Source organism: Canis aureus, chromosome 4 (assembly GCF_053574225.1).
Source record: "Canis aureus isolate CA01 chromosome 4, VMU_Caureus_v.1.0, whole genome shotgun sequence".
NCBI classification, from domain to species: Eukaryota; Metazoa; Chordata; class Mammalia; order Carnivora; family Canidae; genus Canis; species Canis aureus.
In genome coordinates this window covers 2,129,481-2,151,479 of record NC_135614.1, presented here as the reverse complement: position 1 = coordinate 2,151,479, position 21,999 = coordinate 2,129,481, and the positions used below count along the sequence as shown (strand labels likewise).

At 36.9% G+C, this 21,999-nt stretch overlaps 1 protein-coding gene across 5 annotated transcripts in view; it reads left to right on the top strand.

Moving 5' to 3' along the window:
- The window catches only part of CHRM3 (cholinergic receptor muscarinic 3), a 493,903-nt gene that overhangs the window by 255,076 nt on the left and 216,828 nt on the right, over window positions 1–21,999 (top strand). For 4 of the 5 annotated variants that reach the window (XM_077894355.1, XM_077894356.1, XM_077894351.1 and 1 more), the window contains one exon: window positions 365–468. The gene's annotated coding sequence lies outside the window, so the exon portion shown is untranslated. Of the gene's footprint in view, window positions 1–364; window positions 469–2,708; window positions 2,730–21,999 lie in introns of those variants that run through there. The other variant, XM_077894354.1, reaches the window with a different exon arrangement.

Here is a 21,999-nt window from a genome sequence, read left to right as displayed (position 1 = left end):
CTCTCTCTGTGTGTCTCTCATGAATAAATAAATATATTTTTTAAAAGGTACAAATTTCCTAGTTCTCATCACAAGGAGAAAGAAATTATTTTTCTTTTCTTTTTTGTTTTGTTTTTATGGTATCTATATGAGATGATTGATGCTAACTAAACTTATAGCAGTAATCATTTCACAATATGTGTAAGCTGAATCATTATGCTGTACACCTTACACTTAATACAGTCATGTACGTTAATCGTTTCTCAGTAAAATGGGAAAAAAATAAATAAAATGCTCTCTCACGGTTTAGTGATCCAAGTATCCTCCTTCAAAGTTTATTGTGACTTAGATTAACTTACCTCTTCTTTATTTGTTTGATTTTCAGCTTTCTGTGGTGATATGGCATCTGTTTTGTTTCTACAAGAGAAATTCAGCGCACAGCAGAGTCCTTGATAAATTGGATTGGTTTGATGGTCCTACCTGGAATAGGTATGTAAAATGTCCATATGCTTACCCATTGTTTTGAATCATAAATATGATTCAAAAGAAACCATTACTGTTATTCTTGTTGCTCACTGAGAATGCAGTTTGTTCTGAGGAGTAAAATTCATGTCAAAGATGACTTTGTCTTTATTGCTTAATAGTATATGTTTATAGTATGACTTACAAGGCTCCTAAAGACCCGTTTATTTTTTACTCATGTGATAAATACACATTAAGAATACATCCATTCCAGGAAAGAGGGGAAATTTTATGTTCATATGATTCTGAAAATAACAAGATTTATCTACAACTCTGTGGAAATCAAGTATATGAAATATGACCGATCCTCTGGTATATTTGTGAAAGCAATGTCTGTTGTTCAAAGTTCTAACAGACAGGTATGAACTTCTTTTTTCCTGAAAATTCATACAGGCTTAGACGAAACTAAATGCCAAATTATGAACTGAATAACAACGCATGTGAGTTAATTAATGATCCCTTGATCTCTGAAGTTTGTGACAATTACTCCTTTGGTGTATATCATGATAGGAATATGGCCTAAAACAAAATGTACAGTATTTGACAGTTTTATTATATAATGAATTTTCTTGAAGGAAATGCTCTAAAATTAGATTGTTATAAGACATGAGCCCTGTAACTCTTGATTTGATCTAATTCAGACTACTTGGATGACTACTTTGTGGGTGTGTGTGGTATGTTATCACTAAGGGACACTTGATTACAAGATTCATTGCTTTTTGGTATTCAACTTTTAAAATATTACTAGGAATACAGTAGGCTTGTTGAGATGCTCTTACAAATTTACAAAAGTGTCCCATCTGTAATAATTGTGTTTTCAAAGCTAAAACTCTTTAACGACTCCCTTCCTCCCCTCAAAAAAAGGTGCTGAAAACCACATTTGAAGTAGCACAGACCTGAGAGTTAACCAGATATGAGGACTTGGCCTTACCACTTGACCCATTACCTTGGAAGAATTTTTTGTTTCCTTAGGAAGAGTGTTGTCACTTAACTTGGAAGACAGAGAGGGAGAAAATAAATTAATTCAAAATTACAATGTACCAAATACACCAGGTCACCTTTATTCTTAATGAAGGATCAGGTAATTAATGATTGTGTTTTTAAGAGTCTCCAAAGAATCTCACTCCTAAGTTCTGTGAGTCTGAAATCCATAACTAGAATTTAACTCCCTGATTTAAACAGAATTTGCAACTGGCCATCTCTGTATCAGATCTATCTTAGTTTGTTTATTTTTTTCAGGCTTTGTTGTGTTTTGTGGCCTACACAAAATTGATATGTGTTTATAAAAATTATCAAATCATAAAACCAGGAGAGTTCACATAAAAATCTGGGTTCCCAGTCTTCCTCTGTGGTACTACAGTTTAGCCAGTTACTCACTTAACAAATCTAGTTGCCATACAAGAGAATTCCCTCTTTTTAACAACTCCCTGTCTACCCCATCCAGTTTTTCCATGTTGACCTGGACTCAGTGGTTGTCAACCCTCAGGGTAAGAAGATGCTGGTGTCCAGGTTGTACCCAGGAAATTAAGTCCAAATCTCTGAGAGGAGCTGGGGCTTTGGGATTTTTAAAAAGCTCTTCAGATGATTCATAGGTGTAGCTGAGGATTTAGAACCACTGCTTCAAAATCTTCATTCAATGCAAGTGCATGAGAGTGACTTCCATCACTTCCTTGTCTCACCAGGATTCTACAATAGTCCCCCAAATCACCTTCTTGCTTTCTGTTCTAGTCTCCATTCAGTTCATTACCCACCCAACAGCCAAATTGTTTATAAATAGAAAAATGTCTATTCAATTCCTGCTTATGCCTCTTCAATAGTGAAAAAGATAATGGGTACTGATCATTTATATTTTGCTTGGATAAATAACCTGAATTGAGGTTTTGTTGAAAGATCAAGTCACTTGAGGCAGTGAGTTTTAGGAGCAAGTGGGAGAAAGGGCATAAAAGATGTTGTTGAAGATATCAAGGCATCGCCTCATCAAGCCTCTGGCCAAATCTTCTGCCTTCCTGCTCCTCCAGGCAGTGACTGAGAAGCCAGAAGTGTCGACCTGTCCCACAAACCGCTGCCTAATCCACGTCTTGGTCTCACACTACCATCAGGAGCAAACAGATTTCATAATTGGTCAGTGACATTATTACAACATTAATTTTATGGCACAGCCACTAAAGTTTATTGAATGTCACTCCTTCATAGTGGCATGATTCACCCAGCAAAATACGATGATATTGGTAAGTTTTAGGCAGAATAACAGAATTAGGGGCGTGTGTCTGTTGGGTGGGGGGCGGGTGATTGTTATAGCTAGGATCTTTTCTTCTGTAGCTCAGATATATAGGCTTTTCTTTTCACCAGTAAATTATGTAAATTCAGTTATTTATCTGAGCTGTGGTGGAGACATTTTTTTCTCATAATGACTGTAGAGTGACGTTATAGACCACTGTTTCAGCCACCGAAATCTTTCCTTCAGACCTTAAGAACCCTGTAACTATAGATGTTGCACTTCCCATTGGAAGGGAAGAGGATAAGCTGTCATCAAAATGTTTTTGTCAAAAGATACCCTTTGAGAGATAGTGATGCTATTTTAATCAGAGGTTTAAGAGAAATCAATAATTGTAAGCTGCTTTGATGCTGAGTAGAAATTTGGATCTGTGTCAGCACCCCTCACACATGGCGTAATGAACTATTCTTTCATGCTTTTCTTTCATGCTGTCTTCCACATAGAACTGCAGCATTTCACCACTTACATTATTAAAAAGATCAAGGAGCTGCGTGCATTAAGAACATAACAAAAATGTGCGTTTGACATTCGGGTAATGGAGATCGGTAGAGAGGTTCTAAATGTGGTTTCCTAGGGGTTGAATTAATGCCTGCAGTACAGCTCCCTTTATTACCCTCAATTATTTTCATCCATGAAGCTAAAGTGTGTTTGTGGACCTAATTTGCCCAAATAATGTGCCTGCACAGCATTATCTTTCATTTAAGAAAATAGTTGATAGTTTAAACTTTCTCCTAAAGGTTTATTTTGGGGGTAAATGGAGAAAAAAATAGAGAGGGCTTGCATGCACGCACGCGCACCCGTGCACAGACACGCACTAGGAATTCGGGACAGGACAGTGCTTATTAATGAAATGCTCGTGCATTTCCTTTGGGGATCAGGGTGGCTTGGTCTTGCGTAGAATTCTCTCTGGTGAATAAAGCTGGAATAAGGCCACAGATTCTTTTCATGCCATTTTAGGAATTTCTTTGAAAGGATTCAGGCAGCGATGCTTCCTATGTTGTAGAGTTTTACATTAGTACGGGCAAAGTTTTTCAAATAGTATAAAACCATTCTTTTTCTAAATTCCTTATATCCCTGAATCTCTGGGTTCTGGACAGGGAAGATTAAAATTTCTATAAAATCTGCCATTTTGCCACCATATGGAACAACTATTGAGAAAGAAATTTATAGTGTCTGAAATGAACCTTGGGTTCAGCATACTTCACTTTGCATTTTCTATGACTTTTTTCATTTGCCATGATGTCTCTTTAAATCAGAGAGGTTCTCTAAAACTAACATACAGTTGCTTTGGATTAATTTTTAAAATCGAATATAAAAGATAAATATATCCTGTGTTTATCATAGGGCAGACACAGTATGGATGCTTGGTAATACTGAGTTCATTGCGAATATTTGTCTTATTTTATATTAATACATCAAATGGTTCCAAAACTACACATTTGTCACAGATACTTACTAATGCATCAGACTTTTTCTTATTCCTATAATTCCCCTCGCCAACTCTTGAGAATGAATATTCTAGAACAAAACATATAGTCTTTCAGTATCCTCCATGTTTGGACTCCCCATTACACTTCCATAAATATTTGTGGGATCTGTGGCATGTATAATTCCAATGCATTTTACTCTTAGACACAAGCAGATGAAATACCAAAGCTAGAAAGTTACTTGGCCAGTGAAGTACACACATGAAATAATGAGCAATGAAAATGGTAATTTGTCAAATCAGAGACTATATCTGATGTGTTCTGCCAAAGCAGAGAGATGGGCATCATTTTTAAAGGATTTGGACAAAGCCAAAGGGCCAAGAAAGCTAATATTTTGGTTAGCAGCTCATCTTGATTTTATTAAGGCCAGGACCATTTACTTCCTTCCTCTTCACCAGTATTTTCATCTTTAATTTTTTCCCTACCATGTTGAGGAGATGTTCTGGTCTAAAATCTCCTCGCAGAGGTGCTTTATCTCGAAACTTTGCTAGAGTCATGTGGACAAACATCAGAAGGTAAAATTCTACAGAGTGGCTACCAACACTAGTCTAGTATAGAAAGAGCCACACTAGTGAGCAATTGAGTAGCTTCTGATGCATTCAAATAAAAGCTAGCAAGTATCTGAATCTTTCCCATGTGTCTGTCTACTTATCTGTTAAATTTCTGTCTTTTCTTGGCAAAGTTAAAGCCCAAAATAAGATGTTAGGCTTTATATTGCTTCACGCTTGCATTTTAGAAAAGGAATAGATGGTCCAATTGGATATGATGGTCTTCACAATACTAGAAGCCCTTCATACATGAAGTTATTTTTTTCAGTCGTTGTGCAAATTCACTTTGAAAGCAGATTGCATTTGCCCTGGAGTGCCTGGGAAATAAGTAACTTCTTATATTTAGGTTCTTAAATCATATTCTCATATTGGTGAGACTTTAAAAACAAACCATTTTTCTTTATCAGAATCCTAAAATATGATTGATGATAACTTTGATTACAAGTATTTTGAAATCAAGAACGTCCATACTTAACTTGGCCTTATCGGTGCTCAAACATATTTTTCTTTACATTACTAATTTTCTAAAACATTTTCTTCTTCTATTAACTTGTTTTTATGTATGTATCTGTACTATGCTGTTTTTACCAAAAAAAAGATTTTAGGTGTGTTAGCACAAGAATAAAATAGAATAGTTTTATACAAAATAGAAAATTAGGGTGGAAAAATATAAATAAAACCAGAGAACCAGAAGAGAAATAAAATATCAATCACAATGAGGCAAACCCTAGGAACTAGCAGTTACTACTACAGATCCTTAGGCTTGCCTCTGAGTTTCCTGGCAGCTAAAGCAAAAGTTAGTTAGGCAATTTTGTTATGTGAAAAAAAAAATCTTAAGGAAAGCAAATACTGCCTAGCATTAACATACTCATTAACATAGAAAGAGAAATTACACACCTGATGGGAGTCGAGGAGTAAGGAGTGTTTATGATATGGAAGGACCATTGAACTCATATGAAGGATCACAGCAATAGGAACAAGATAGCTATCCTGAACCATAGGTATGGATCTGTTTGTTTGTTTATATTTGTTTGTTTATATTTGTAGTCGTGTTTCAGCTGATGGTTGAAAGAAATCCATTGAAGTCAGGATTTTGTATATTGAATTTCATTGGCCTTTTAACCTCAGTGGTCTCAGAAGTCTTCATTTTGTCTTCTGCTGCCTACCACTGTCAGCATTAAATTTTTTTAAAGATTTTATTTTAAAGTAACTTCTACACTCCCGTGTAGGGCTAAAATCCAGAGCCCTGAGATTAAGAGTCCCCCTACCCCACTGACTGAGCTAGCCAGGTTCCTTTGTCAGCATTAAATTTTGAGATACTTTATGCAATCAAGTTGAAGCTATAGTTTCAGAATTGCTTTCTAGGTTCTCAGGAAAGTGGAGATAACTTTATTGTTTCAAATTCTTTATTTCATTTGGCAAAAAAAAATGTGTGCTTGCCTAACACTGTTTTTATTATGTTGACTACTACCAGATATACATGTTTTTTATTTTGTTACTTTTTAAGCTTTTGGGAAAAAAATGAATGTATCTTTATTTATTTCTTTCTTTATTCTGATTAGAATCATTGAACAAAGACTAGTAAAGTGCTACTTACTTTCTGAAACAACACCTTCTGGTGTTAATGGCACAAACTGTATGTTGTTGTCCTGCTCTTGAAATCCACCCCATTTTAAATCTTAGGGTCGCCTAGGTGGCTCAGTGGTTGAGCGTCCGCCTTCAGCTCAGGGAGTGACCCTGAGGTACTGAGATCGAGCCCTGCATTGAGCTCCCTGCAAGAAGCCTGCTTCTCCCTCTGCCTTACCTATGTCTCTGCTTCTCTCTCTCTGTGCCTCTTATGAATATATAAATACAATTTTTTAAAAAAATCTTCCATCAAATTTCAAATTGCAAATACAATATGAAAATTCTTGTGATCAATTCTCATAGAAGCATGACACACAATTTGATCATTTTAAAAAGAAAAAAAATGGGGTTTTGGGGTAGCTCAGTTGGTTAAGCATCCAACTCTTGATTTCAGTGCAGGTCCTGGTCTCTGGGTCCTAGGATCAAGCCCTGTGTTGGGCTCCATGCTCAGCGTGGAGTCTGCTTGAGATTCTCTCTATCTCTACCTCTGCTCCCCTGCCCCCGCTTGCATACTTTCTCTCTTTCTAAAATAACAAATAAATCCTCAAAAAATAAAAAAGGAAAAAAAAAGGGAATCAGAAAAAAAGATAAAAAATAAATTTTAAAAAGGGAATCAGATATTTTGCAAGCAACATTACATAAAAGATAAAGAGAAATCCCTATGTATGAATTCTGGCCTTAAGAGATTGAAAAGTCTATTTTCAATATGGAAAAACTAATGGGAATAAATCCATAGGAAAGAATGAATCATCAGTAAAATACCCCTCTTCCATGTTAATATATAGCTCATTTCCAAATACTGAGTAATGCATACTCATTAATTTAATACAAAGTATTAAAACATCAGGGCAGGTAGAATAAAGTAACGAGTGGCCAATATCTCAAATTTATATTCTTCTTCCACTAGTTACAGTAGTTACCTACTTTGAGCATATTCTTTTTTTTCCTAATAGCCTTTCTTTTATAATTTCACTTTGAGCATATTTTTCACTTCTGGTTGCAATGTATGTTCTTCCTATTTAGAATAAGAGATAAATTTGAGAGCCTGTCTCCAAGTTGTAAACAAAATGTCAACATGGTGGTACTGAAAGCTGTCTTTCTGGGACATTTTTTCAACTTATAAAGACTATCTTAAATTGATTATTTTAATGTGAAGCAGGTAACACTTGAGTATCACCTTTAATCTGTTTGACTATTTCATATTTACCAGACACTGCTACGGTCCAGCCCCTGTGTAGGACCCCTAGCGCGTATCATTGCTTTGGTCATCTGATTTCATCTTCAAAGCAGCCCTGTGACTTAGATAATATCATCCTCACTTTTCATGTAACTAAAAAAATGTATTACAATAAAGTTGAGTCACCAGTAATTCCCATATACTAAGAAAGATGACCCATCATAACCAGAACACTTACCTTCTCAGTGCAAAACCCTCATCGTGCACATCAATGCTTCTTATCCGGGATGATTTTGCCCACTGTGGGACGTGGGGCAATTTTTGGAGCCATGTTGTTTGTCGCAACGGAGGAGGCGAGCATTCCTGGCATCTAGTAGGCAGAGGTCAGGGATGATGCAAACTTCCTACAATGCACAGGATATCCCTATCACCCAAGTAGTAATTATCTAGACCAAAATGTCCATGGTGCCCAGGTGGAGAAACCCTGCTCTAAAAAAGGTGCCTTTGAGTAATTACTATTGAGTAATTAGTGAAAGGACACAGATGTGCATAAGAAAAAAAAGTGTACAGGGAGTGTGAATATTCTGACAGGGACCCTGGAAAGAGTGAGCCTAGAGGCTGCGGGGCTGCAGAAAAGGAGGGAGTGGAAGGCTTTGCTGATGGAGCCTAGAGACACATGTGGAAACCTGTACTAAAGGAAGTTTGTGCCCTTCCTTTAAATACAGGACATGCTATCTCCCCTCGAAAAGGCACACTCTTTTGGGGGAAACAAACTCAGAGGTAATCCATCTCCATTTTAAGCTCAACTTCTAATTTGGGTTGAAATCAATTGCCTGAAAACGGGCTATTCCTCCTTTCATTCATCCCTTCAGACACAACCATCTTGTGCTTCAGCCTCACTGAGCATTTTGCTGGACTTTCATGTTTTTTCTGTCTGCCTTCCCTTTCTGATGCCACAGGACATGTAAGCTCTAAGAAATGTCCTGACCCACTACATGTTTGGGGGCTCTGTCTCACTCCACATCTGCATTTTAGCTGTACCACTCATGGAACCCTAGCCACGAACTAGATAGCTCGATAATTCTAGGAAAGGTACTTAATTTCTCTGAAATGGGATGTCTTTATCTCTAAAAATGAAAATAGTAGTATGTTCTTCCTGGGATTGTAGTGAGAAATAAAAGAGTATCTAACACAAATTGAGTTCTTCTAGATATTCTTTGAGGTCCTCTGTTACGTGTCATTTCATTGGCTATCTCAAAAACAAAAACAGGGCAAGGGAGTTGTAACCAGTAGTTCTTTGAATACTGTCTCTGTATTCTGTGTGCTCACCCAAATATACAAACAAAAGCAGTAATAAAAACCTTTTGCTCTACTTCCCCCATAGTCTGGGTCTTACTAGCTCTCCAAATTGTGTTCTATCTTTGACTCACCCCTCCCCCAGTATCCTGCATGTCCCCTCATTGCAACTTAATGACTCTAATGTCTTTTTATTTTTAAAAAAGATTTTATTTATTCATGAGAGACACAGAAAGAGAGAGAGAGGCAGAGACACAGGCAGAGGGAGAAGCAGGCTCCATGCAGGGAGCCCGACGTGGGACTCCATCCTGGGTCTCCAGGATCACGCCCTGGGCTGAAGGCAGGGCTAAACCGTTGAGCCAACCCAGCTGCCCTCTAATGTCCTTTTCAATAATTTCCTCGATTATCTCTGCCACCAGTGTTACCTCACTCCTGTCTTTTCTCAGCATTGATCCCAGAATAATCTGGTTTTTTTTTTTTTTAAGAATTTATTTATTTATTCATGGGAGACACGGGGGAGAGAGAGAGAGAGAGAGAGGCAGAGACACAGGCAGAGGGAGAAGCAGGCTCCATGCCGGGAGCCCCACGCGGGACTCGATCCCGGGACCAAGATCACGCCCCGGGCCAAAGGCAAGCGCTAATCCGCTGAGCAACCCAGGAATCCCCCGAATAATCTGTTTTTAAGTGAACCACATAATGTTGCCCTTCTACCTTAAAAAGTGTTGACTCCTGGGATCGAGTCCCACCTCGGTTCCCGGCATGGAGCCTGCTTGTTTCTCTGCCTCTCTCTCTCTCTCTCTCTCTTTATCACAAATAATAAATAAATCTAAAACAAAACAAAACAAAATAAAACTATTGACTCCGTGGTACCTGCAGGCACCAGTCCTACAAACTCACCCTGAAACTACATAGTTTTTTTGCAAGCTCCCTTCCACCAATCCTATATAAGTTTCACTACTCCCGCGTCTTCCTGTCTCCTGGGAATTATCTAAACACTGTGTTTGCACATGCTGCCCTTTCTGCCTGCAGTATGCTGACCTCCCCCTTACCTGCCACATGTACATTCATCTCAAAACCCAGATTACATCTCACTTGTTCATTGATGCCTTTCCTCATGCCCTGATCGTCTCCCCCAGGCAGAGTTCAGTTCACCATGCTTTTACCCCAAAACCCTTCCTTCTTAGTCACCCAGCACTTACCACCCTGTATTATAGCTTCTTGATGTCCTTGATCATTGCCCCTTCATACTGTGAGTTCTTTGAGTACTGGGACCCCCATCATTTCATCATAGTATTCTAGTGGCAGTACAAAGTGGCCACTACATAAATGCTTTATTGTTGAATAAATGCTAAGTGATCCATGAATCCCTCTTGACTTATTATTCCCTTGCAACTAGGGAAGTGATGCAATAAATTAATTTGCTCAACATTCTGGAGCATCCAAAAAGATTAGCAGTGTTTCATTAACTTGAGCTTTTACCCTCCCATTATTTTTCAGTTGGGAAGAAATTCAGATAGAGAAAAATATAATGTACCTACCTCCTAAGACATTAACACCTTTTATAAGATGTATTGTCATTCAATTTCTTCATAATTATTAACTTAAATTCTTAGTGCTCGCTTTGGCAGTTCATTTACTAACATAAGTAGTTGGGGAAAATTTAAGATATTATCTTGATCTCTCAAGAAAAAATGCTGTCCCTTATGGTCAGAGGTCATCCATTCATTCAGTAGATTTGTGTTATTGTCTAATTTGTGCCAGATTACCTAGAACATTATTATTCTATTAATACTATATTTTAATAATCATAGTAATTTTTTGAAAATTAATGAGATGTAAAAAGTGTCCTCTAATGCCCAAGAATAATTAATTGACTCACTTATGCTTAGAAAATATCTACAAGTTTTATATTTGATCTAGGGCTTTAAATTTATTTGTTAATAAACTCCTAATGGAAGATAATGTTACTTTTATATCATGGTGTTGGGTTCAAAGATTATTGATCACTGTGCTTTATGGGCAGGAATATTCCAGAACAACATCATGCAATATTGTTATTACAACATGGTCTTTCTGAGTAAATTAGATCATAGAAATGCTTAGATATACTTTTAAAAAATCAGTTCAGTACATAGTTAAAGCCATTCCTTTTACATTTCATTGAACAAATATAACAAGTTTGTGGTCTTCATATCACAAAATCAGAAAAAATCCTGCCTTTACCAAGATAAATATGACATATTTTAACCAGGTGCACTCAAGAACAAAATATACTATATATAAAATTTACTATATAAGTATATTCTTATCACCATCAAATACTGTTATGAATGCATTATGCCATACTGGATGTTTTACAATGATGAACAAGACTCTGCTTTTAAGGTAGTTGCCAGTCTGAAAAAAAAAATTAGGGAGTTATGATACCTTCTTTTATTTTTTTAATATGTCAGTGTTCTTCATCAAACTATTTGAAGAAGGGACTAATATAAATCTGTTAGTATATAATATTGTATATAATTAGTGTATTATATATTGTTTTATTGTATATTACCATATATGTTATCATATATACATATATGTATTTCCCACTAACTTAGAAGCATTGTTATGGTTTTTTCCCAAAAAATATTTTACCATACTGGTATTCAACACAAATTTGATGAGTATTTTTTAACTTTATTCAAACTGCAGTATCAATACAAAATTTAATGTTTTATATGCTCTATATTTTAATGCTAAGACTATTCAAGTCCACTAAGTGCATATTTGCATTAGTACATATTTATTTGTATATGTTCTTCTTCGTTTGAGTCTAACAATATTGTATGTCAGTGTATCAATGATTTAGAAAGTACTTCCATATAAGCAGTAAGTAGCATGGTTTAATGGTTATGGGCATAAACTTGTACCCAGCAGCTCTGGGCCAATGGAGTCGCCTTGTTTCCTGACTTATCTTAGCCACTGCTTTCCCAGTAATCCAGCCCACCTTACAGAGAGACTGTTGAAAAGATTCCATGAAATGAGGTATATAAAGGGCCTTCTCCATGCCTTTGCAGGTTAGGGTTCAGAGAAGAGTGATTTTAATTTAGAACTCACAAAGGCCTTTAGTAGTTCAACCTTAGGGGCTCCCGGGTGGCTCAGTCAGTTAAGAATCTGCCTTTGGCTCAGGTCATGATCCCAGGGTCCTGGGCCAGAGGCCCTCACTGGGCTCCCTACTCAGTGGGGAATCTCCTTCTCCTTCTCCCTCTCCCCCTCCCCCTGGCTCATTCTCTCTCTCTCTCTATCTCTCAAATAAATAAAATATTTTTTTTAATTTTTTTAAAAAAACAGCTCAATTTTATGTCAAAAGGAGGGATAGAGGGGGAAAGGCCATGTGCAAAGTAATAGGGAAGTTATCTGAATGTAAGTCAGGCAGCTCTGGAGCGCCAGAATGAAGGCTTCCTTCATGCCCATCCACAGGGACTCCAGCCCTGAAGTCCTGATGGGCCAGAGGGATCTTTGCATCTTCGATGCTCTGAAAAGCCAGGAGTTCCGGAAACATTGGGTAATAATGCATTTAAAGAAAAATTTGACAATTTAGTGAATTTAGTGAATTCCTATGGGGAATTCAAGTCAGGGATGAGCACAGAGAGTCTTCAAGCCACAGGAGTATAGCAGCAGAAAGTAATCTTTTTGGTGAAGCTGTGCTACTTTCACATCCCAAGGGCAAGAATCCTGTCTTAATTGATATGAGAGTGCCTGGTACAGACACTCGATATATATTTGTTTAATAACTGAACAAATGGATGAACTTGAATAACTAGAACTAGAGTGTTAATAAAAACATTTTCAAGTTTTAAGAAATTATTATTATTTATTTATTATTATTATTCACTAACACTTTGGAAAGAATATATGCCTTTAGGCAAGTTTTATTCACCTTAGGTCTCATTGTGTTCTTCTTTTCTGTATTCAATCTAAAATTCTTTCCTTAATTTTTTTCTTTTCCTTTTCTTGCTTATAAACAGCTGGACTTTGTCTTCTCAATATTTTAAAAATATTTATCTTCTTAACATCCCTAATGAAATAATAAAACTTTGTTGATGTGTACTAAATGAAAAGAAAGTCAAGACATAGTTGTTTGTTTTGTTTTGTACATAATATGTAACACAGATTAACAGACAAAGTGTTGATAGTGGTACTTTTGAGGTACCTATGTTAGGGAGGTGAAAGAATGATACTTAAGGAATACCAAGACTTTCAAAAACACAGATGTTTCTAAAGTCCTTTAAATCATTTTGTGTCCTTAGGATAGTTAAGTCCTTGAACTGCAGTCTTATTTTTTCTCTTGTCTTGGTTATTAGAAATATATCACTTCATTCCCAATATTACAAATTCGCCATTGAACATCACAATTCCAGATTTAACTCAAAAACCATGGGAACCTCTGGCTGACTCAGTAGGATGGGTGTGCGACTCTTGATCTTGGGGTTTTGAGTTTGAGTGCCACATTGGGTGTAATGATTACTTAAAAAATAAAATCTTTTTATTTATTTATTATTATTTTTTTAAGATTTTATTTATTTACTCATAAGAGACACAGAGAGAGAGAGAGGCAGAGACATAGGCAGAGAGAGAAGCAGGCTTCTCGAGTCCCGATGTGGGACTCAATCCCAGGACGAGGATCACACCCTGAGCCAAAGGCAGATGCTCAACTGCTGAGCCACCCAGGTGTCCCAAAAATAAAATCTTTTTTAAAAAGGATTTAACTCAAAAACCAAAGGTTGAAGATCATAATTAAAAGATATTCTGGAAGATGATAGATAATAGATAGATAGATAGATAGATAGATAGATAGATAGATCATTATTCCTGGTTTGTTTTAGAATAATGTAAACCTCTTTAATTCCACAGTGATTTTTTATAACAAGTACAATGAAAATATGATCTGCTTGAAATGCTGCTAATTTGTTTTGTTGAAAAACACAGTGAGATTTTTTTCAGTTAATTTTTCTTCAGAGGAGGATTCTAATTGAAGTGTCACAAATTTAAGATGCAGGAGGAATGACGAGTAATAAAATATTAGTGGGACCAAGCGTTGCCTTAGCTTAGAACACTTCTTTGTGTATAGAAAGATTTACATTCAGACATAGGCTAAGTAAACATTTCCATAAAAAGGTGATAAGAACATGAATACAAATGTAAATTTCTCTGATTAGAATTTTTTTTAAAGTAAGAGTGAAAAGAATTGTAAACGGCAGCCCAGGTGGTTCAGGGGTTTTAGCACCGCCTTCAGCCCAGGGCGTGATCCTGGAGACCCATGATCAAGTCCCACGGTGGGCTCCCTGCATGGAGCCTGCCTCTCCCTCTGCCTATGTCTCTGCCTCTCTCTCTCTCTCTCTCTCTCTGTGTGTGTGTGTGTGTCTCTCTTGAATAAATAAAATATTAAAAAAAAAAGAAAAAAGAAAAGAATTGTAGAAAGCAGGGCTTATTTATTAGATTTTTGATAATGCTGCACATTACCACCCCAAATATAAAATTATTTTGTATTTGGGATGTCCTGTACTTCACCAACTTTGCACTGTGTCTTCAGAGAGCATATGTTTCCTCTTTCTGAGAGATTCTAAAACTAAGAGATCCTTAGACACCAAGACTGACAGAGAATAAAACAAAAAGCTGTGCCTTTTTGGAGGTCATGGTACAGATGGAGGCAGATAGAAAGTACAGAGATACACATGCAAATGTTGAGTGTCTAAGGAGATCCGTCTTAATAAGCATATTTGGGCCACAAAGAATCTTGGCAGGAAAGGGGTGTGGCACAATGTTCTTTTATTTGTTTGTTTAGGATTTTACCTATTCATTCATGAGAGGCACAGAGAGAGAGAGGCAGAGACACAGGCAGAGAGAGAAGCAGGCTCCTTGCAGGGAGCCTGATGCAGGACTCAATCCCAAGACACCAAGATAACGACCTGAGCCAAAGGCAAATGCCAACCACTGAGCCACACAGGCATCCCCACAGTGTTCTTTTAAAGACAGGGTTCAAAAAATCCCTTTTAGTAAGGCCACATTGGAAAAGAGACCAGAAGAAGCCAGGGCAAGGGACCAGCATCAGCAAAGGTCCTGAGGTAGGAGTATGCTTGAGGTGTTGAGGAGAGGCAGAGAGGAGCCAAGAGACTGGATAGAGAGTAGGATAACTGTGAAAATGGCATCAAATCAGAAATTGATGGAAGAGGAGCAGATCATTGCAAGGCCAAGTAGACTACTGCAGGACCTTGAATTCTAGACGAAATGACCGGGGAAGCCTTTAGAAGATTTTGAGCGAAGGAGTGATGTAATCTAAGAATTTTGTAGAAAGATCATTCTGGCTTTCCTGTGATGGAGGAAGGGTTGCAATCCATCAATAATGTATAGGAGTGTGAGAAGTAGACATGAACATTTCTCCTCCTTGCACAGCCATGCCCAGTTGTAAGGAAGGTCTCCATGTGATCGGGTAAGAGTCTGAGGGGAGGCAAGAACAAGGAGAGTGGATATAAATGTGCAAAGGGCAGTTTCGGTGTCATTCACAGTAGTAGCACATGGGTTACGAAGTCTAATTTTGTGGAGGAGAAGTCATGAGTTAGGGTTTGAACATGTAAAATCCTGGGTGCTTAGATGAACTCCAAATGGAATATTTGGGAGGGGCACATGGGAGTTGTCTGGTTGGAGAAGATTTGGGGTTCTTTTATATTGTTATATGTCATTTCAAGCCGTGGAAACAAAAGTTTGTAAAGTGAAAAATATAAGCACCATAGGGATGTCAATGCTTCTAAGCATGATTCTAGAACATATTCAAAGGGTCACCTCATCTTCAGAGGGAGAGTAGGTGTTGGTAGGTGGAATTTTCTTTGTCTTCATTTCTCTTTTCCTTTTTTGCTCTAACATCCAGAATGCCGTGGATTTTCATTCCAATTTGCCTCTCCAACTTAATGTGAGAGCAAGTTTTGGGACATATAATACTTGAAATTCTTTTTTTCTTTTTTTAATACTTGAAATTCTTAAGCAGATCCCAGCAGGACAAAATAATCACCAAAAGAAGGGGCTATATTAACATAAATTGAGCGTATTTCATGCAAAAGTACTTTTTCATCTTATGGGGAGAAAATCACTTAAAAATAGGACTGTTTTCTCAAAAATTACCCCTTACGTGGAAATTCATGGTTAATTGTTTTTCTGGCTGCTTTGGGAAAGAATCATCATTTAAGAGTTGCATATGGTTGTTTGTATTAGTATTCCTAAAAATTCATAATGTTTGTGTGATCTGTAGTGCCTGGTAATTTTTAAATATATATTTATCTCTATTTCATCAGCTTGTAACAAAATACCTAAGCACATATACATATAGCTATATAGCTATGTATATAGTAATTCAAGAGAAAGGAATCCAGAGTGTTGATAACAAGCTATAAAGTATCCGAAGTTGAATTAATTACGTTGTTTGGACACTAGCTAAGAGCATCAGAAAGCAGAAACCTTTGGTTGGTGAATGGCTCTAGATGAGACCAAATTTGCTAAACAACCAGTATCACTCAAGAAAATTTGCCAGGGGCACCTGGGTGGCTCAGCCTTTGAATGGTCTGGTCTGCCTTCAGCTCAGGTCATGATCCTGGGGTCCCGGGATTGAGTCCCACATCAAGCTCCCCGAAAGGAGCCTGCTTCTCCCTCTGCCTGTGTCTCTGCCTCTCTCTCCGTGTCTCTCATAAATAAATAAAATCTTATCGTAAAACAAAACAAAAAAAAAACACTCAAAGGGGAGCACCACGGTGGCTCAGTGTGTTAAGTAAGCATCTGCCTTCAACTCAGGTCATGATCTCCGGGTCCTGGGATTGAGCCTCATGGTGGGCTCCCTGTTCAGCAGGCTGCTCAGCAGGGAGTCAGCTTTTCCTTCTCCCTCTGCTCATGGCTCATGGCCTCTCTCTCTCTCTCTCAAATAAATAAATAAAATCTTAAAAAAAAAAAAAAAACTTTCAAATGACTTGATTCTAAGAGTAATTTTTTTTTTAATGTTGTGGATATGCCCTGTGTTTGCTTAAAGGATTTTACCTTAACTCAACATGTTGTTACAAAAATTTCCTGGCTCTTATCAAAAGAAAAAGAAAAAGAAAATATTTTAAAGGTCAGAGGCTACAGACTTTTCATCATTTAGCCAAGAGACATAGATAATGTAGTCCATGTATTTGTTTGATTTAAATAAAATGTCAGCTTGAGGGAGTAACTATTGCTCAGTTATCTGAAGGTAGATGAAAGTGACATTAAGCGTGTTCCTCATGTGTACCTGGGGATCTCATCATATAGTAATTCATCCATTTTAAGTTTTAAATATTGTTGCTAGGGATAAAATAGTCAATCATAATTTTAAATAAACTCTAAATGTTTTAAATTGTATTCACTTTTTCTGTTCAGTCATGCTGACATCTCCTAATTCGGTTGTGCACAGGACTAGTGGACTGAATGGTTCTCTCTGTATTTTGTTGTCAAATGCGATGTTCACTTTTAGACTCAGAGCTTCCAGCTCCCCATGGCACATCATTTGAGGATTTTCCCCTAAGACCAAGTGTCTAGAAAATTCAGTTGTGAAAATATACAATCAAATGGTACTTGTCTCAATGTTTTAAGTATCCCGAGGGAAGAGACAATGGGGGATGGAAGTATCTCAAAATGAATTAGTGACTTCAGATGTTACCAGCATCTTATGTCAGTTCCCCCAAGGCTAATTTCCTGGAATCTGTTCCAGGTTCTTTCTCTTGAGTCTGAAAGGTGGTCTGTCTCTTAGGTATCTTGAGTATATATATATATATATATATATATATATATATATATATATATATCTTTGAGATAAATGTTCAGACACTGGAATCTATCAGGCAAGGGAAAAAAAATGGAACACTGTCTTTTGAAGAAATCTGCCTTGTTTATGGTGCCATTCATCTTCCAGAGCATTTTGCATATGCTGGGGCCAAGTGAGTCTATAGAGAATATAGTATGCCTATGGAGTTGAAGAGAATTAGGGTTTCAGAATCAACACTCTGAAATTTGAACTCTGGTTAGAGGCCATCTTCAAAATAATTTCAAATAATTAATAATAATTCAAAATAATTGAAGGCCTCCAGTTAGTTACAATTTTGAAAGACAAAATGAGACAAAAAGAGACAAATTAAGAATTGGCAATTGAGGGGCACCCCCGGTGGCACAGCGGTTTAGCGCCGCCTGCAGCCCGGGGTGTGATCCTGGAGTCCCGGGATCGAGTCCTGAGTCGGGCTCCCTGCATGGAGCCTGCTTCTCCCTCTGCCTGTGTCTCTGCCTCTCAGTCTCTCTCTGTGTCTCTATGAATAAATAAATAAAATATTTAAAAAAAAAGCCAGGTAATCCTGTTGTTAGGCTCCTCCCTGCTGAGACCTTAATGAGTACATTGGTTCCATAACTCAAGAGAAGCATGGAGAATTTGAAAAGTAATTAAAGGATAATCACAAGGATGAGTAATGGAAGAAAAAGCAGGAGCCATTAAGAAAACCAAAGAGCTTCTCAAGAAGGACTTAAATGCATGAACAGCTCCTGGAGAGGAGATGGTGATTCTGTCTTATTCTTTCTGCACAACCAAACAGACAGTAGCTGGGCATGGGGGCTTTTACACTGCAGGATGAAAAATTATTTCTTGACAGTGAAACGGAAATAGCAAGGGAGGGAGGGCATTAAAAGACTGTAAAGTTTAATTGTTCAAAGAATTGGAGTTTAGAGATGTGTTTTCGTCTATTTGCTTGGTCTTCAGTAAGTTCTGCCCTCAGATTGACTCCTTAGTCTTTTCTAACCATTTCTGTGAATTTCTTCATTGCTCCAGAAATATACATCTTCAGTGTATTTAGGAGTAGGAAAGCAGATCATCAGAGAATATGCAACATTTGCAGTACTGCTGTGCATTTGTGCAAACCTCTATTTGCCCCGTGTTTTCTTTACTTAATTTTGTAAGAAAAGTATTGTGATTGTTGCTATCAGGTCTGTATACAATCCTGGCAGACTAGGCCAAAACAGAAACCACTTCCTTTTTGGTCACAAAGTTACAATAACTTTTGAGAGCACCAAATTCATGTGTGAAGCCTTACCCCTCAATGCGATTTTATTTGGAGATAGGGCTTTTAGGAGGTAATTAAGGTTACATGAGATCATAAGGATGGGTCCTAATCCCAGAGGTTTGGTGACCTTATAGAAAAGAAACAAACAAAACAGGGGTGCCTGAGTGGCTTAGTGGTTGAGTAGTTTGGCTCAGGTCATGATCTCAGGATCCTGGAATGGAGTCCCACATGGGTTCCCACAGGGAGCCTACTTCTCCCTCTGCCTGTGTCTCTGCTTCTCTCTCTGTATCTGTCATGAATAAATACATAAAAATAATTAAAAAAAAAAAAAAAAACGTAGCCCTCACCTACTCGATCCTCCCACCAAGAATCAAATCTTCTAAAACCTTCATCTTGGTCTTCTCTAACCTCCAGAACTGTGAGCTCTCTGTATTTTTGAACCACCCAGTCTGCAGCATTTGGTTATGGTAATCTGAGTAGACTAATAAAAGGAATGCTTGCTGCTTGACTATCATAATCTCATTTATCTCAAGCTGGCTTTAATTAGCAGAAAGGTTAGAAATTAGACAGTACTGTTCTCATAAGTATATCCATAGAGGTGAAGGGCAGAGGTAGTTGTGGTAGTGGGGACGAGAGGAGGATGGTAGGATAAGAAAAGCTCAAGGCATGTCCACCTTCAGCTGTTTCTCATTAGAGTGAAAACAGACTTGGGTTATGCCATACGTGGAAAGTGCCAGAACACTCTTTTAAATCAGACCTCTTTAGTGCTTTAGTGAACAGATCAAGAGATAAACTTAACAGGGCTTCCTTTGATTTGATGCACAGTGGGATTATTTTTCCAATATAAATAAAAGCTGGGTTAGCCTCTGGCCAATATATAAATGACAGTAAGCTATGCTACAGAAAGATGATTTTCAATTCCTTTTCACATAGCAATAATTTATGTATTAGATACCATGTATTAGGATATAGTGAGCTTTACGTTATTTGTATGGCAAACAAGTTTCAGATCTATGTAATTTAAGAGAATTAAGGACAAAAGTCAAAATATAATGAGACAAATTACATATCAAAAGCAAATAAGACTGTGGTTGGCAGCTGAAGACTTTGATAAGTTGCCTACTCCCAGTACAATAGGAATTTAGCCAAGAAAGGCATCATTACAAATAACTCAAAGAAGATAACTCAAAGATACTGAACTTAAGCATGCTTTCTTTTAGAACATCACCACTGTTTAAATCATTTTGTTCTTACATTTGTATATTCATACAATGACAACAATTGTTCAGTAAACATCTTACATGAAGGAGTGAATGCTCAGAATAAAAGACCAACATGAGAGATAGATATTAATCTAAGCACAGACTCACAGATTTGTTATAGAAGCTTATAATTAAATGTCTTAATGATCCTCATTGGATTCAGTATGATCTGGCAAATTTAGAAAATTATCACGCCTAGAATACACTGAGCCATAGGAATTTCTAAGGGTTTTACAATTATTAATTCCTCTTTTCCACATAGTGTTCCTCTTTGAAGTGGATGTTATGATCATCATGCCCATTTTTCAGATAGAGTAGTTAAGGCTAAAAATATTGTTGTTTGCATAAGTCACAAGGTAGGAGCTGAGCCCCATCAATCTGGGTGTACAGTACTTCCAGTCTCTACTGCTTCTCAGCACTTCTGGTCTGCATGCACTCCATACTACCTCAATCATGAGCTTCTCTACCTCTCAGATGTGTTTTAATTATAAAGAATTAGATCAATATGGAACCAAAAACTTACGGATACAATGAGGATAATTTAACATTGTCTTAAGATGTGAAGTCACACAATGCATGCAAGATCTGCTTTCATTTTCCACCAGGCACATGGAAGTGCTCCTGGGTCAGTAAGAGCAAGGCACAAATCATTTGTCACAGGTTATAGGAAGAGCTCAGCCAAATCAGGCATATGATGATGTCTCTGCTTCCACCTATCTTATGTAAATGAGCCGTCCGAGTTCTGAATCTTTTAAAGGAGGTGTGAGATGTTTCAAGAAATAAGAAAAGGTCTTTGACATTATTGGGCAAAGTGCTTATGGAATGTAAATTTGTTCTTGCTTGTGGAAGTAAGTTTGTGGTTTGTTTTTTTTTGTTTTTTCTTTTTCTGGTTGATGTTAAAGGGTGGAGACTGCCCTCTCTCTGTTTGAAAAATACTTTATTTTATTTCATATTTACCTTGAGACTCTAGGCTTAAAAATCAAAAGAATTAAAAGGTTCCATTCTCCTGCACATTAATGAGCATATAAAAATGGATACTGAAGAATAAACTCTGAGTCATTTGTATTTTAATACATTTAATATCCTAGAATTATCACACTAATTTTGATCTGCATCATGTATGAAAAAAGTTATCCTTTATTTTAGTAATAATATGTATATCTAATTTTAATAAAGACTTCCATACTTCTTTTTTTACTTCTTAGAGTTTTATATCTATTTTTCATTGACATCTATATGGCAGAGCAAAAAACAACCCACCCAAAAAAACAAAAAAAGATCATAGAAATGACAATGTGGGTAAAATTGGAGTTGATTATTAAAGAATATTTCTATTTTATTTGGGGAAATTATTCATATTTTATATATCTTACATTATACAATGCTGATAAAATGAATTACTATTTTTTGATGGTTGTTAATTAGAAAAATTTAGTTTATTGCTTTGACATGTTGGCACACTGATATTACATATTTTTTTATCTTAATTTCATTAGAAATCTGGGAGATCTTGAAGGACCAATAACTAAAATCATTGTCTTTTCTGTGGTAAACTACAGTCATAACATGCAAAATTACATGTAAAACATTAAAGGCTTTTGTGCATGTTATAAGCTATAGTATTAGAAACTCAAACTTTGGCTCTAAAAATTTTTCAAGCTATTATGATAGTTATATGAAATCACTTTTTCTCCCAGAGTAGTAATATTTAGAGGAAATGAAAAAAAAAAAGGAAAGAATAC